General features: G+C 35.5%; 1 long non-coding RNA gene across 1 annotated transcript in view; it reads left to right on the forward strand.

The window, feature by feature from the left end:
• Window positions 1–745: 745 nt before the first annotated feature.
• LOC110598705 (uncharacterized) overlaps window positions 746–15,931 on the forward strand; it is a 120,664-nt gene continuing 105,478 nt past the window's right edge. The window contains exon 1 of the long non-coding RNA XR_013430327.1: window positions 746–1,034. This is a non-coding gene — a long non-coding RNA (uncharacterized LOC110598705). The remainder of the gene's footprint in view (window positions 1,035–15,931) is intronic.

Consider the following 15,931-nt stretch of genomic DNA (forward strand, 5'->3'; position numbering starts at 1 on the left):
TGTTACACTCAACAGTTCTTGAAGTCTGATTTGAATTATTTTTCAGTCTTTTATCTTTGCTATTCAGTTTTGACATTTCTACTGAGTATCCTTAAGCTGAAAGAGTCCTACCTCAGCTGCGTCCAGTCTACTAATGAACCTATCAAAGGCATCCCTCCTTTCTGTTACAGTGTTTTGGATCTTGAGCAGTTCTTTTAGGTCCTCTTTTATCATATATCTCTCTGCTTACATTGCTCAGCTGTTATGGCATGGTGTCTACTTTATGCCCTTGGCATAATAATTATGGTTGTTTTAAGTTCCTGGTCTGGTAGTTCTCCTGAGCTTGGTTCTTTGTATTTTCTCCGTCTCTTCAAACTGTACTTTTGCCTTTCAGTATCCCTTGTAATTTTTCTTTTTCTGGAAAGCTGGACATGATATACCATCTAAAAGTAACTGGACTAAATGGGGCTTTTGGATTATGTTGGTAAGGTGTAGGGAGAGGGAATGTGTTCTATTATTATAGCTTTTAGTGTTTAGCAAACTTATGATGCATTTGGACTGTGAATTTTATGCGTGCTGTTCAGCCTCCCCAACAACTCCTTAGGGAGGGCAGGATGGTTAGATTGGGCAGGAGTTGGGTATTTCCTTTCTTCCAAGAGAATGCTAAAGTTGGGTATTTCCCTTTCCTGGGGTTGGTGAGACTCTGAACAAAACCCAGCAGTTTAGGCTCTGGGAAAAGAGTTTCTCTTGAGAGAAAGACCTTGTCAGAAACAGACTTCTCTGGTGTATTTCAAAATGATAATTTTTCTTCTCCTTTTGCCTGAGATAGGAGGGGAATTTTCTTTGATATTCACTGTGAGAACTTGGCTTAGCTCCAGGAAGTAAAATTCACAAAAATGTATTCACAAAAGGGCAAAGCTTAAACTGGGTCACCCTGGAGTTTTTAACTCTCATAATTATCCACACGGAGCCTCCAGTAATTCATCAACTGCAGTTCAGATTTTCCTTCCCCAGCGCTGTCCCTGTGGAGGTTGCAGCCTGTAAGTTCTGCTCTGGTAAGTTGTGATTCTCTGTGTTCACTATATGTTTCTCCAGTTTGGGGCCAATAATCTGCTCTGTGGAAGTAAGCTTCCACAAATTAATTAATTTAATTCCAACAAATTAAAAAAAAAGAATTATTTATTTTTTTAATTTGCCTAGCTTGTTACTTGTTTCTAGGATTGAGTTACAACTTTCAAGTTCCTTACATGCCGGATCTTGAAGTCTGATGTGGAAACAGGAGGTCCATCCTTTACATGTTAATTCTGGTTTTGTTTCTATCATCATTATTATACCTCTTTTTTTTAAAAAACTATGTACTGGGCTGGGGATGTGGCTCAAGCAGTAACATGATCACCTCTCATGTGTGGGGCGCTGGGTTCGATCCTCAGCACCACATAAAAATAAAAAAATAAAGATGTTGTGTCCACTGAAAACTGAAAAATAAATATAAGAAACATTCTCTCTCTCTCTCTCTCTCTCTCTTAAAAAAAACAAACAAAACAAAAAACTATGTACTAAGCTGGGCATGATCGCACATGCCATAATCTCAGCTACTTGGGAGGCTAAGGCAGGAGGATCACAAGTTTGAAGTCAGCCTGGGCAAGTTAGTAAGATCCTGTTTCAAAATAAAAAGGCCTAGGGATATCACTATCTCAGTGACAGAGCCACCTGGGTTCAATACCCAGTACTACAAAACAAACGAACAAATAATCAAAAACTGTCAATAAGTTCACTAACTAAGCTTTATTTCATTGTTGCTTAATCCATATTTTAAATATTAAATTTCAAATATCCTTTAGTTATAGAAATTCGGTTATTCTCTCCCAAATTTGTTTAGCTGTTTTCTATAGCCTTTGTTCCCAGTTCTCTTTTGTTTCTCTAAATGTATGACATGTTCTGATAATTCTGGTATTTACATTCTTTATGGACTCTGTCATTATTTTTTCCTGGTTTTCATTTGGGGTGCTTTGTTCTATTTACAGATTCTCACTCTAAACTTCTTGTGTCCCTTGGAAGTTTCTGTGTGGGAAGCTTTTGGTTCTTGGGTTGGTGTTGCACTTTTTTGCAAATGATTATACTTTATTCTGTTTATCATCAGGGAATAAAACAAATCTAAGCATATTTAACACTGCTTTTCTTTTGCTTGAAGGTTATTTATGAATGCATGTGTGGCAAAAATTCAAACAAATGAGTGACATCTGGTTTGTGGCTGCACATTCTCATGGAAAATTTTCTTTTCCTTCATTACTAATTTAAGATAGGTCATTTGATGTCCCTTCTATATAATACATTTATTTATTTACTTACTCTTTTTTGAGAGAGAGAGAGAGAGAGAGAGAGAGAGAGAGAGAGAGAGAGAGAGAGAGAGAGAGAGAATTTTTAGTTTTTTAGGTATGTGGTGCTGAGGATCCAACCCGGGACGCATGCATGCCAGGCAAGCGTGTTACCGCTTGAGCCACATCCCCAGCCCAATAATACATTTATTTTTCATTCATTCTCTCATGAACATTGTGGTTCTTTGGGTTGCCACATTTACCAGGCATATAATATTAGACTATGTATGACACACTAAAAACTGTACTTTCTATCCCATATGGTACCAAGGGTAGGGGAAACTTCGGTGTTCCCAAATTTGACAGAACATTTTAAAACAAGATTTGGATTTGACATACTTGTTTACTTTCTCAGTTCCTGTTTTCATTTTATTTTAGCCTTCTGCAATTTCTTCAATATCTTTCCAGCTTAGTGATAGATTTAAATATATTTAAATGTTTTTAGCATATATATATTTAAAAAATTTTTAGGCATTGATGGACCTTAAATTTATTCATTTATTTATATGTGATGCTGTGAATTGGACCCAGTGCCATAGACACACTAGGTAACACTGCAGCATTGTGCCCCAGCCCCAGTCCCTAACTTATATATTTTTTCATCAGGAAGATTATTCCATAAAATAATTATTTTGTCCTTTGTTTTAGCTAATAAAATTTGTATTAAGTATTTATTTTTCCTAATTATCTTTACTTATAGAGAGTTAAATGATTGTTGATTTTCATCCTATTAGGTCTATGCATTCAATCCTGTAAATCAGAGTATTTTATCACCTTAATAAAATTGTTCTACAAATAAATTTAATTAATGATTTAATTCATCACCCATTACCAAATTCCATTATATTTATTATTACATGCTTATTCTGTACAATGCATTTTAATTCAATATATTTGCATTCACAGTAGAACAGAATAACAATGTTCCCCCAAAGCAAGTTTTTTTGAGGATTGCAACAGATTTTCATGATATTAAGATGGTTTTATGCTCATGGAATATAGTTTGGCTGTAACTCCCTATCAGGTTTCTACAAAGTCATTTTTATACATTGCTGTAAAAATGTCATATAATGTGCTGTGTTGTGATGATGTTTGTGTAGTTTGCCCTGTTATTTTCTTCTTTCTTACCTGCTAAATAGGGCTTATTGCTGGAGTTATTTCTTTATGAAAATTTATGGTGCACTTTCCAGTGTTTTGTTCTGTTAGGACACTGGAGTGCAATTCAGTAAGTAATGTAACTAAGAGAGCTCTCCAAACCTCATCATAGAGCTAGGCTATATCTGTGGGAATCTGATTTACAACTGACGAAGCAGCCAGGCAGAGTTTTGCTGGATGAAAAGTTTAAAACTGTAAATAGTACATAAAAAGAAAAATAAAACAGAATATATCTCATTGCATTTATTTATTAGAAGGACTTTTTTTAAGTTAAAACTTTAAGAGTAAGACTACTTGAATTCTTAAAGAAAAGACACTAAATAAAACTAAGAGGTTGTAAAAACTTAGAAATATACAATATCTTTTCTCAGGGAAAAAATGTACTCAGGAAGATAAGTAAAAATAAGTTTGCACAGAAATCTGATTAGATATTTGGAAAAAAACTTTTTTAAGATCTCTGGTTTTAATATTGTTTTCTACCTTTAAATATACTGTCAGGTTTGAAATAATCTTGCAACTAAGGTATGATCTTAAAATAAACATTTAGGTTTTTATGGATATAAAAGAAATGTCAAAATGCCATCATATTTATGGAAGACAAATTCATGAAAACTTTGTATAGTCTATACTGTGTAAAATAACATTTCTATTACCAATATGATGACATTTCCTTTAATGACATCCATAAGTATTAAAAGTATCAATGTATTACAGATTACAATAAATTTTTCATTTATTTTATTTTATTTTATTTTTTTAAAGAGAGAGTGAGAGAGGAGAGTGAGAGAGAGAGAGAATTTTTAAAATTTATTTTTTTTTAGTTCTCTGCGGACACAACATCTTTGTTGGTATGTGGTGCTGAGGATCGAACCCGGGCCGCACGCATGCCAGGCGAGCGCGCTACAGTTTGAGCCACATCCCCAGCCCCCAATTTTTCATTTAGAAATAAGAATTCTTTTAAGTTATTGAAACTCTGTTAGAAAATTAGAAAAAACAAGTGTGCAAGAATTTTGGTACCAATGCAATAGTTCAAATGGGTAGCTGAGGTTGATTATTGTTTCCAGGCAGTGAGAATTTTTCTTAATCAAATTGTTAGATGGGAATATGTTTGTGTCATTAAAATCAGTTTGCCAGACTGGATTTATGACATGATGGAAGAATTAGCTTGTATTACTACCTCTCTTCCCTGAAACCAACCTTATAAGTGTCTCAAAGTGAGAAATAGGAAGGCAACTGTGTCTCTTAAACTAAGACTAAAATAGCAAAACACAACACACACACACACACACACACACACACACACACGCACACACACGCACACCCCTAGAGCTAAGAAGAGTTTAACAGTTGTTTTTTGGGCAAAGAAAAAGAAATTGATAGAGAAAGAGGACTTGAGATCATGGATATGCAGAATGGAGGGAGTTTTTCTTTCTCAATTTTAAAATGGATGGTCCATTGCTACACTGAGGTCACTATGTGATGGGAAAGAATGTCCTAAACACTAGCCAAAGCAGGAGCTACTCACATAGAAAACCTGAGATTTCTGTGGAGAGTTCAGTTCCAGTATCACCTGAGAATTATCTGTGTGTGCATTGAAGGAAAAAGCCTCATCCTTGGCAAATAGATCATCTGAAATAATTAGCAGGATCAGTGCCCAGCACTCATGAAGGGCCGGGGATAGTGCCTATTCACAACAGGCTAAAAAGCCCATAATTCACAGGACACTGGGGAGACTTCTGATAAAATTTTGTTTCACTAGTGAAGAATAGGTAACCCTACACTGAGCCTTGCTCCAGACTAAGAAGAAAACCATAAAAGCAACACCAAAAAGCATCAAATGGTTTCCAAGAATCTTACATTGCCTTTCAGAAGATAAACCAAGAATATTTATAAGAAACAACAATCCAGCAACCAACAAGATGAAATCCACAACATCTTATATGCACTCAAAGATTATGAGGCATGGAAAAACCAAAAGCCAAAACCAAAAACAAACAAAAAAGCCAAGAAAAATAAAAGTTATATAATGAAATTAATTGACTCAGAACTTATGGGGGGGCTGGAATTGTAGCTCAGTGGTGGAGTGCTTGTCTTGCAAGCATGAGGCACTGGGTTCAATCCTCAGCACCACATTAAAAAATAAATAAATAAAATAAAGATATTGTGTCTATCTACAACTAAAAAAAATTTAAAAAACACTTATAGGGTTGCTTGAATTAGCTGAAAATACATTATAACTTATTATGTATGTATGTATTTGGCACCAAGAATTGAACCCAGGGGTATATAATCACAGAGCCACGTTCCCAGCCTTAATTATTTTTTATTTTGAGATGGTACCTCACTGACTTGCATAGGACCTCACTAAGTTTAGTGAAGCTGGCTTGAAATTGTGATCCCCTATCTCATCCTCCCCAGCCACTAGGATTACAGGTGTGAGCCACCATACTCTCAAGTCCTTATCAGAGCTATGCTATATCTGTGGGGATCTGATTTACAAGCAGAGAAGCAGCCAGGCAGAGTTTTAATGGATGAAAGTTTAAAACTTTATATTTTACATTAAACAGTATATAAAAAGAAAAACAAAGCAGAATATATCTCATTTGTTTATTTATTAGTACATTTTTTGGGTTAAAACCTTAAGAAAAACATTGCCCAGCAATGTTTTTGTATGTTCTAAAGTTCAAATGAGACAATGAGATACTATTTCAAACTAGTTTAGAATATCTAATGTTGAAAGTACTTATGATGCCTAATGTTATCAAGAATGTGGAGTCAAGCTAATTCTCATGTTTTTCCAGTTAGAATCAAAATGTCATGAAATCCAAATATTCTATGATTATATATAACATGAAATAATCAGCTGTTCTATAAACCCTCAATTCTCACTTTTTTTTTTTTGCTACTGATTATTGAACCCAAGGGTACTCAGACACCGAGTCTCACCCCTAGCCCTTTAAAAAAATATTTTATGTAAACTTAGCCTCATTAAGTTGTTGAGGCTGGCTTTGAATTCCTGATCCTCCTGTCTTGGTCTCCCAAACTGCTGGGATTACAGGCATATAACACTGTGCCCAGCAGCAATTCTCACTTCCAAGTAATCTAAGATATACGAAACCACATTGCCACAAACAGTCCTGTACAATAATTTTCATAGTTAATGTGCTCATAATCTCCCAAGCCTGGAAAGAGCCAAGTACATTAGCAAGAAAAAGTGTAAACAAACAGGATCTGATGAAGATTATGATACAATGGAATTCTATGTTAAAGTGGAATTTAATTCATAGAAAAAAAGGAAGAAGTAGTAATATAATCACAACAGATAAATATTTCAGGCATTATACTGACAGAAAATAACAAGAAATTTAAAAAAGTATAAATGCATTATTTGATGTATATGAAGGTCTAGTTTAGGTAAATGATGAAAATCATTAATTGTTTTGGGAGTGGGTGGGTGAGATTGACTTGAAGTGGGCATGATTTCACTTTTTAGATTGTTTAAAATGTTCTATCTTTTGATAAGAGTTATGGATTACATGTCTACAAAAACAACCAAAGTTTAGAAGAACACACACAAACAAAAACTACTTGTTAAACACTTTACAATGAATATTATATGGGACTGGAATACGGGAATAAAAAGTACTGAATTTTTATGCAAGAACTATAGTGGTTTGCTCAGATAGTGATCACAATGTACCCTGCAAGGATGGCTATGAGTGACTCAATTCTCACTTAAATCAATAAAGGAAAAAATTAAAGTGATTTGAATTATAGGGCATTATAATTTCTCCAGAGCTCTTTGCTTTCACAGTGTTAATTGCTACAAGTGATTAGACACACCAAAGCGATGGCATATGAAACATGCTCATCTTACTTCAGGCAGGTAGAACACGGTGTGCTTGCATGCATACAACCACACATAAACAAAATAAGCTTTTGTTCATATTGGCACATGATAAAATAGTGGATAATTTTGTTTCATACAGTGCATTATCTTTTCTAATTTTTAAAAAACTGATAGTGATTTTTATAATTTTTGTAATTTTATTTTTCACATATTCTCAGCAGTGAATGTTCTTTAGTATATGTGTCTGCTTTTCGTTTAACTTGGATTAGTAGAAATGAGCAGTGAGAAAGGTATTAAAAGAAAAAGAATTCTATGGTTCAATTAATTAGGCATTTCTGTCACTAGCATAACTAGTTTTTCTAAATATTGGCTTGCTTATCTTTGCCAACCTATTGGCATTTCGTGTGATTCTCACAGCTTCACTCTATCTATTAGCCTATTCCTGGACACTTTTGCTGAGCATTAAGCACTCTACCTGGTTCTTAATTGATCTTTGCTTAAACCATTTATCTTGCTGATAGAATTTCTGAGCTTGTACTTACTTTCATTTCTTCCCTAATTGTGTCAAGTAGATCTGAATTATCTTTTAAAAGGGATAAATGTAATATCACTGCATTTCCTGAAAGCAATTCCCACTGTGCTCATTTTGTATTGCTGCTTTGGGATGAGTGAGCTCTGTTTTTCTACATGAAATTTAAAGAGGCCAATTTGTTTTTCTTTTTGAAATGAACCAAGCAGCCAGCTATAAACCAACAGAATTGAAGAGTTAATAAAATGTTGAAACAAACAAAAATTCTATGTTTCTTTTGCAAAGTCCCCAGTTAGACACTGAATGTATATTGCAAGGTTGAGGGCCCTGCAGCTTCTATATATTATTTTCCTGAAGTAGTTTTTCTAGGTCTGTTATTACAGCCTCTACTTTATATAGAGTAACTTCAAAATGCATTTTTAGTTATTTTTTTGCCTTCATCTCCTTTTTTTAAGAGTATATGAGTACAAAAACATATCTTGAGGTTCTTGATCCAGAAGCATTCCAGATTCATATAGAAAGTCTTCTTTGCTGCCTTTTACCACATAGCAATGATGGACAGACTATGGGAAATTGAAAGAATGTGGACAGATTGGAATCCAAGATAAACATCTAAGTGAACTAGGATAAATGAAAATACATAGCAGTAAATATGTACTGAAGCTCAAAAGCAACTGGGTTCTACATGACCCAAAGATAAGCAAATATGGCCAGGAATTGAGTTTCTGTAAAGAAAATTAGATGCCAAATGTATGACTCTTGTCAAAAAACGGAGATAGTCCCAGCTATGAAAATAAGCCTGGTTACACTGTCTTCCATTATTAAATGGACTAATAATTTAAAAAGCTGAATGATGAAGGATGTAGGATGAAGGCAAGTTTTGCATGGAATTGCATGAGATAATATGGGAAAATTCAGACAGCTGAAAAACCAGTAAAGATACATCCTACAGATGTTAAAAAGATGATACGTGTATTTTAAAATTTGTATGGAAAGACAAGTGACAGTAGAGCATATTTTGACATATTATACATATGTGGAATATAACTTATTCTAATTTGGATCATGGAATACAGTTTGCTCCATTTTAGTTCCAGTACTCCCGCCCCACCCCACATTCCCCTACCTCTATTCTACTAGTCTTCTTTCATTTTATTTATCAATAAATGAAAGTGGGATTCACTATGGTATATTCATATATGCTTACTGCATAATTTGGTCAATTCCATGAAATGTTAAAAACATTACTTTTTAAAAACATATATATCATATTCAAAACAATCAATAAATCCATGGAGTAGCTTTTTATGTGAAATGCTCTCTGAATACAATTTAAAAGCCTGGAAGTTAGCATTGGACTAAAACTTAATTATTAAAAACTCTGCAAAAGTATAAAATACGTTGCAAAATAATTTCATGGTCAAAATGGGAAGCAAATTGCAATTGCAGAATATTTCTATAACAATATTTAGTATTAAAACATATATGTGGTAACAAAATGATGGCCAGGGGAAAATTTTTATTATCATTGAATGTGTTTCATCATTAAAGAAAGTTAAACAAAAATGAATGGAAATAAGTAAGCTAACACATTTACTCTGGAAATTAGAATCAAAACAATATGCCTTGGAATCTCCAACTAAAAACTTAGTGGTATATGGAAAAAGCAGTTTTGTAGAGATTTAGGAAGAAATTAAAGCATTATAAAATTGAAGGTCAAGAATTGGTAAATATTGTTTTCCTTACTTTTTCACATAGCATTAAGCATTAAAGATTTACTAAATTTGGAATTTTACATCACACGTATTCCATCTAACTTCTGCACAGTGTTTCAGAGGAAATGCTCCTCATATGCTCTTAGTAATTACAATGATTTGGATAAGTGTCCCCCAAAGGCATTTTATGAGTTTAAAGTTTGGTTGTGAGCTTGTGGTTTTATTGGGAGATAGAGGAACCTTTGAAAAGTAGGGCCTAGTTGGGGGAAGTTGGATTCATTGGTAAGGGTGACTAATCCAATCAGCCCAAATCTTAGGCCTCAGTATGTGGTTACTCATATTTTGAAGATCACAGGAGATAAAGGAAATTTTGAGTAATTTGCATTGGTAAGAGTGACTAATCCAACCAGCAGACCTCAATACATCCTTGCTCATGTTTTGAGAATCACAGCAAGCTTTAAGTACTTTGTATTGGTAAGAATTGACTAATTTAACCAGCAGGCCTCAAAGGATGGATTCCAATGGCTTTGGGGTTCACTAGGGTTTGAGGAATGCCTCCATTTGTTCAGACGGATACTAAAGGATGCCTTCTTCTCTCTTGTCTTTCACCATCTGCCCCAGTTACTCATACACTGGAATTCCTTTGACCCTCAAACCCTGGGAAGAAATGCCTAATATTTTTCTGTACTCAAGTCTGACCCAATTCCCAGTTGGAGGATGTGTAGAGATGGCCAAAGGGAAACAAACTATAACAGCATTTTATAGCTAGATTTGCATGAGCAATTGCCCAAAGTGATTTCATATCAATGAAAAATGTATCACTTTTAAATTCAAACTACTATACAACTTTCTTTTACTCTAGGATTCTGTAGAAAGGGAGAGACAAAGGAAAAGGGCTGACTCTGATCCAAAAGTGTACTCTGGTCTAGACAGTCCATGATTCCTTTACTAGAGTAATTACGACCATATCATTAGTTAGGAAAACTCCGTCTTTTGAAATTAGTTTTCCTGGTGAATTCACCTTTGGTTCTACACACATAAATTAATTTTTAAAATTTTTTTCCCATCAGTCTTGTTTTGTCTAACTGGAGTTTTAGCATCGATGATGGTGCAAATGAATCTGAACCCTATGTAAGACAAGTGGCCACCTGAATCTTTGATCTCTGTGTCTACCATGGCTGACAGACTCTGCCTAATATTTCTAATTGCACATGTTCTCCTTATGTTTAAGTCATAATGTAATAATCTGTGACAGGCTTCGTTTTAATTTCTACAGGGCAAAAACTGATAGACACTGTAATATCTTTAGTCTCTAACCTGTGGAGATTTAAAACCTGGTAAAAAAGTTCCCAAATCTTTGCTTCCTGTCTGTTTTAGTATATTTGTACCCTCCTATGTATTGTATGTTGTTTCTATACAGATGCTTGTATCCATATACCATTTGCATGTTACCAGAATTGGCTTATAGATACATGACCACTCATAAGTTGAAAAAGAAAATGGATCCAAATACCTTTTAGTTCATGCGAAACTTCAGCAAAAAGGTCAATTTAAATTGTTAAAAGCAAATATGTCTTTGAAATTACAAAATCATTCTTTTCTAGGTGATCAATCACGAAAGCACTGATTTCTTTAAAATGTTTAAAGTGCAATGTCCGTTGCTTTGAATGATATTTTTTCCTTTGGCAGGAATAAATAGATTTAAAGTGTTACTAGGTTTGTCCAATAATTTGGTTTTTCAATGGTAAATAAAGTTGTTAACTAAAGATTTTCTTCAAAATTGTTTGTTAAACTGTTGTCTGTCGGGTTCAGCAGAAGTACTACTTCTAATAAAATGACCTGAGTTAAGACAATAAACCATCAGACAGATAAGATATAATTCTGACTTCTAGTGCTGATCTAATTAAACAAGGGGTAACTGTAAAACTCTAGACATTAAAGTTAACCTCCAGTACTCCCACTTTAAGACTGGTAAAACTGGCCTGTTATATGTTTAAAATCAAAACTTGGAGACCAAAGTCAATGAAATTAAAGGGGTAAGGAAAAAGTAGTCAATATTTTGGCCCTCCTTTCCCCATCCCCTAGGTAAACAAACCTCAGGGAGCAAAAAGGACTTTTCTAAAGCCCTGCAACTTGGTGAGTCATCTGACCTCCTGATCAGTGGGATTAAGAGGTCCCTAGAAAACAGGAAGCCCACCAGGGTACATTCTGCAAAGAGTGTCTTAGAAAGGGAAATGTCCCTGCTTCCAAAGGGAGCCATATATGGTCATCAAGACTCTGACCCATCATGGCAGATGGCGCACTTGGTAAAGGAAAACTAAAGAGCCAAGAGACTTCCCCTAAGACCCAAGAGTGGCCCTGACAAATCTCAGCTGACTTTTAGTAGTAGATAAGAACAGGCTCAATTTGGATCAACTTTGTCTTAAACTCCTGGAAGGAGGGATTAATCAAAGCATAATCATATAAGGAAGGCAATGGTTTGTAACTTGTGACATGCACTGCTTCAGTTCTCTCAAATACATAAAAATGGAAGGTTATAAAGCGAGGGTTATTATACACAAATTCCTGATAACTATCACAAAGTCTCTGCCAGCTTTACAAGTCTATTATTTCTTTTTTTTTGAAAACTTTTTTAATTGGTTCTTTTTAGTTATACATGAGAGTAGAATTCATTTTGACATAATTATACAAGCACGGAATATACCTTATCCTAATTAGGACCCCATTCTTATGAATGTACATGATGGTGGGACTCACTATGGTGTATTCATATAAGTACATGAGAAAATTATTTCAGATTCATTCCACTACTTTCATTTTCCTATATCCCCATCTTTTCTTCATTTCCTTTTGTCTAATCTACTAAATACCGCTGTCTCCCTTATTGTGGGTTAGCTTCCACACATCAGCTAAAGCATTCAACCTTTGGTTTTGGGGGATTGGTTTATTTCACTTAGCATGATATTCTCCACATCCATCCATTTACTTGTGAATGTCACAAAGTCATTCTTCTTTATGATTGAGTAATACTTCTGTGTATACATAACACATTTTCTTCATCCATTCATCTGTTTCAGGGCAACAAGCTTGGTTCCATAGTTTAGCTATTGTGAATTGAGCTGCTATAAACATTGATAAAATGGCTGCATCACTGTAGTATCCTGATTTTAAATCCTTTGGAAATATCCTGAGAAGTGGGATAGCTGGGCCAAATGGTGGGTCCATTCCAAGTTATCTGAGGAATCTTCATACTGCTGTCCATAGTGGTTGCACCAATTTGCAGTTCCACCACCAATGAATGTACCTTTGTATGTATGAATGTACCTTTGCCCCCACATTCTCGTGAACATTTATCGTTACTTGTATTTTTGGTAATTGCAATTCTGACTGGAGTGAGATAAAATCTCAGTGTAGTTTTAACTTGCATTCTCTATTTACTAGAGGTGTTGAGCATTTTTGCATTTATTTGTTGACCACTTGCATTTCTTCTTCTGAGAAGTGTCTGTTCAGTTCTTTTACCCATTTATTTATTGGCTTGCTTATTTTTTTTCTTTGGGTTAAGCTTTTTGAGTTTTTATACATCCAATTAACTATCTGAGGTGTAGGTGGCAAAGATTTTCACAAGTCTATTTGAAGTCAACTGGAGGCCTACAAATCTTCCTAACCTCCTACATAGGTAAGCACAATCTATTTTTCACTGGTATTATGTAATCCCTATATTTGTCCCTCTAAAAGATGTAATGCAACACATGGACATCCTAACCAACTTTTCCTAGGGAGCCTTACATGACCAACCTAAAGTGGATCCCTCTACCAAACAGTAATGAAAGAGCTCTTTTACAAATATTACATGGCACAAGAGGAATTTGCCATTATAAAATCTAGATGTTAATATGTTTCTAACAACTCTGCTAAGATTTCCAAAGTCCTAAATGACCCCCACTCACAAGTTAGTGGCATGTTAAACCACACAAATAACATGAGATATTGTCTTCATACTTAACAGGGACTGCCTAATAATATTATTTTCATTGCTTTTTATGGAAATAATGCTTTTCCATCTTGTTTATTGTCTTAACATGATCCTGGCTCTATGTGTTATGGGCCAGCCATATGGGCAATGACCAAACAGACTCCATTTTACACTGAGACTGCATATCATGTAAGAAATGCTTCTCCCACGGGAAAGCCCCACCTCTGTACGCATTAATAGTTACCTAGCATTACATACTTGGCAACACAAAAAGCAATTCTTATACAATGTAAAATTGTTCTCTTTGCTTCTCAGTTTTCTTGGGCTATGTACCTTGTCAGAAACTGACTGTCTAGATGTTAGTAACCATTCTCTAACTTGTACTCAACTAGGGTCATTTTGACCCACTTTCCTTCTGCTTGTTTGCTGCTATGCCAACCTGGAAAGTCCTGTGGGGAATAACAATGTACCCATTGCATTATCTCGCTAACTGCCAAATCCATCTTCTGTACCTGCTTGCTTATAGCTACATCAACCCAGATGTAGTTTTTGTCTTTAAATATTCTAAAATTCTCAGGCTTGGGGCTGTTCCTTGTAGAGACAATTATGGGTCTGCGGGGAGCAGTTGCCACCTGGCCAGCTAAATAAAGACTCTTCAATTTGGACAAAACTGGGACTTGGTGTGTTTTCTGAGTGACCCATCCCGCAACATATGAATGCCTTGTCCAGTCACTCACCAACTGCCACCATGGGCCTTGGAACTGCCCTGATGTGCAAGATGCCCAAGCTCCAAATGGTCTTATACATGGAATCCACAACTAAGCTCTACTGGGGGCCCTAAGACACGCCTCAGTGGGCCACCCTGACTGCCAGTCGCTTGTCAGCGCCCCTTTTCACCCTGGAGTAGCCAGAGCAGTCATTGCTCCTTTTCTCTAAAGCAGTTAGGGATACTTCTTCAGAGGAGGGTATGACATGGTTCAGAGAGGCTAAGTGGCAGCCCTGGAGGGTCAGACTGGGTGGCAAACATGGCCGAGGCCACATGGAGCCCACCATGCAGACACTACAAGCCAGTGCGAAGGCAAGCCAAGCCATGCCATCCTGTCATCCTTTGGAGGCCAGGCCCTAGCTCTGCACACATGCCTGCTGCAGAAGCTCGCTCCACACAGATCTGCAGCCCCTTCCTAAGACCTCATCCTCTGGCTTCCTGTCCTGCCATGAGGAAATGGAAGTGGAGCAGAATGAAAGTACATTTATCTTTGAATTATATGGAAGGATGAAAGAACAATATCTTTCCTTACCAAACAGGCAGAATAAATTGAATAAATCAACAAATATAATAATAATAATAATAATAATAATAATAAAAATCTCAAATACTGGTTCCTTGAAAGACTAGTCAAATGGAAACCTTCATGCATTGACTAGTCAAGAAAATTGATGAAAGAAAGCATAAATAAAATGTTAAATTCATTCATTTATTCAAGCAATTACTTATTTATTAGGTGTTTCTGCTGTGTAAAACTCTTTCTATGGTGGGCACATAGTAGTAGAAAAAAAAAATAAGAGACCAAACTTCATGCCCTCATAAGCCTCCAGATAGAAGTAGGTAGAAACAAGGTTGAAAATAAATAAGAAACCAAGCAGCTTGTTAGATGATGTTAGAAGTAGAGGTGTAAAATACAGCAGGGGAGGGGAGAGAATGCTAGCTAACAGTTGCAGTTCTAGACAGGATGCTGCAAGAAGGCCACATGAAGGGAGCGATAATTGAGTAAACACTTGGCAAGTAGGAAGCAGTGAATTGTGTGGACATCTGAGACAAAACGGTTTCAGAGAGAGGAAAAATCAGTGCAGAATGAACTAGGAAAAACATGACCAGAGATATAATTATAGGCAAAAATAATAAAAGCATATTACAAGCAACATAACAAAATTCTAGTGAGATATGTGTTTCTAGAAATTGTTCAACTGCACTTGAAGCAGATGCATTTCTAGAAAAATAAGAAATACCAAAACATACAAGAACAAACTCTGAACATGTCAATGCAAAGCCAAAATAATCTTATAGATAATTTCTACAAAATGTTCAGAGAATGTCTGTCTGTATTAGTTTTATAAGGCTGTAATAACAAAACCACAAACTGAGTAGCTTACAAAATAGAAATGTGTTTCTCACAGTTCACCAATGGCACCAGCAGATTATTATTATTATTATTTTCCCTGAGTTCTGTCTCTGGCTGACAGATTGCTGTCTTCTCTCTGTGTCCTCAAATGGTCTTTTCTCTGTGTATACATAACTCTCATGTCTCTTTCCCTTTTTATAAGGACACCCTTACATTCTATTGGATTAAAGCCACA

The sequence above is a fragment of the Ictidomys tridecemlineatus genome, chromosome 14 (assembly GCF_052094955.1).
Source record: "Ictidomys tridecemlineatus isolate mIctTri1 chromosome 14, mIctTri1.hap1, whole genome shotgun sequence".
NCBI lineage: Eukaryota > Metazoa > Chordata > Mammalia > Rodentia > Sciuridae > Ictidomys > Ictidomys tridecemlineatus.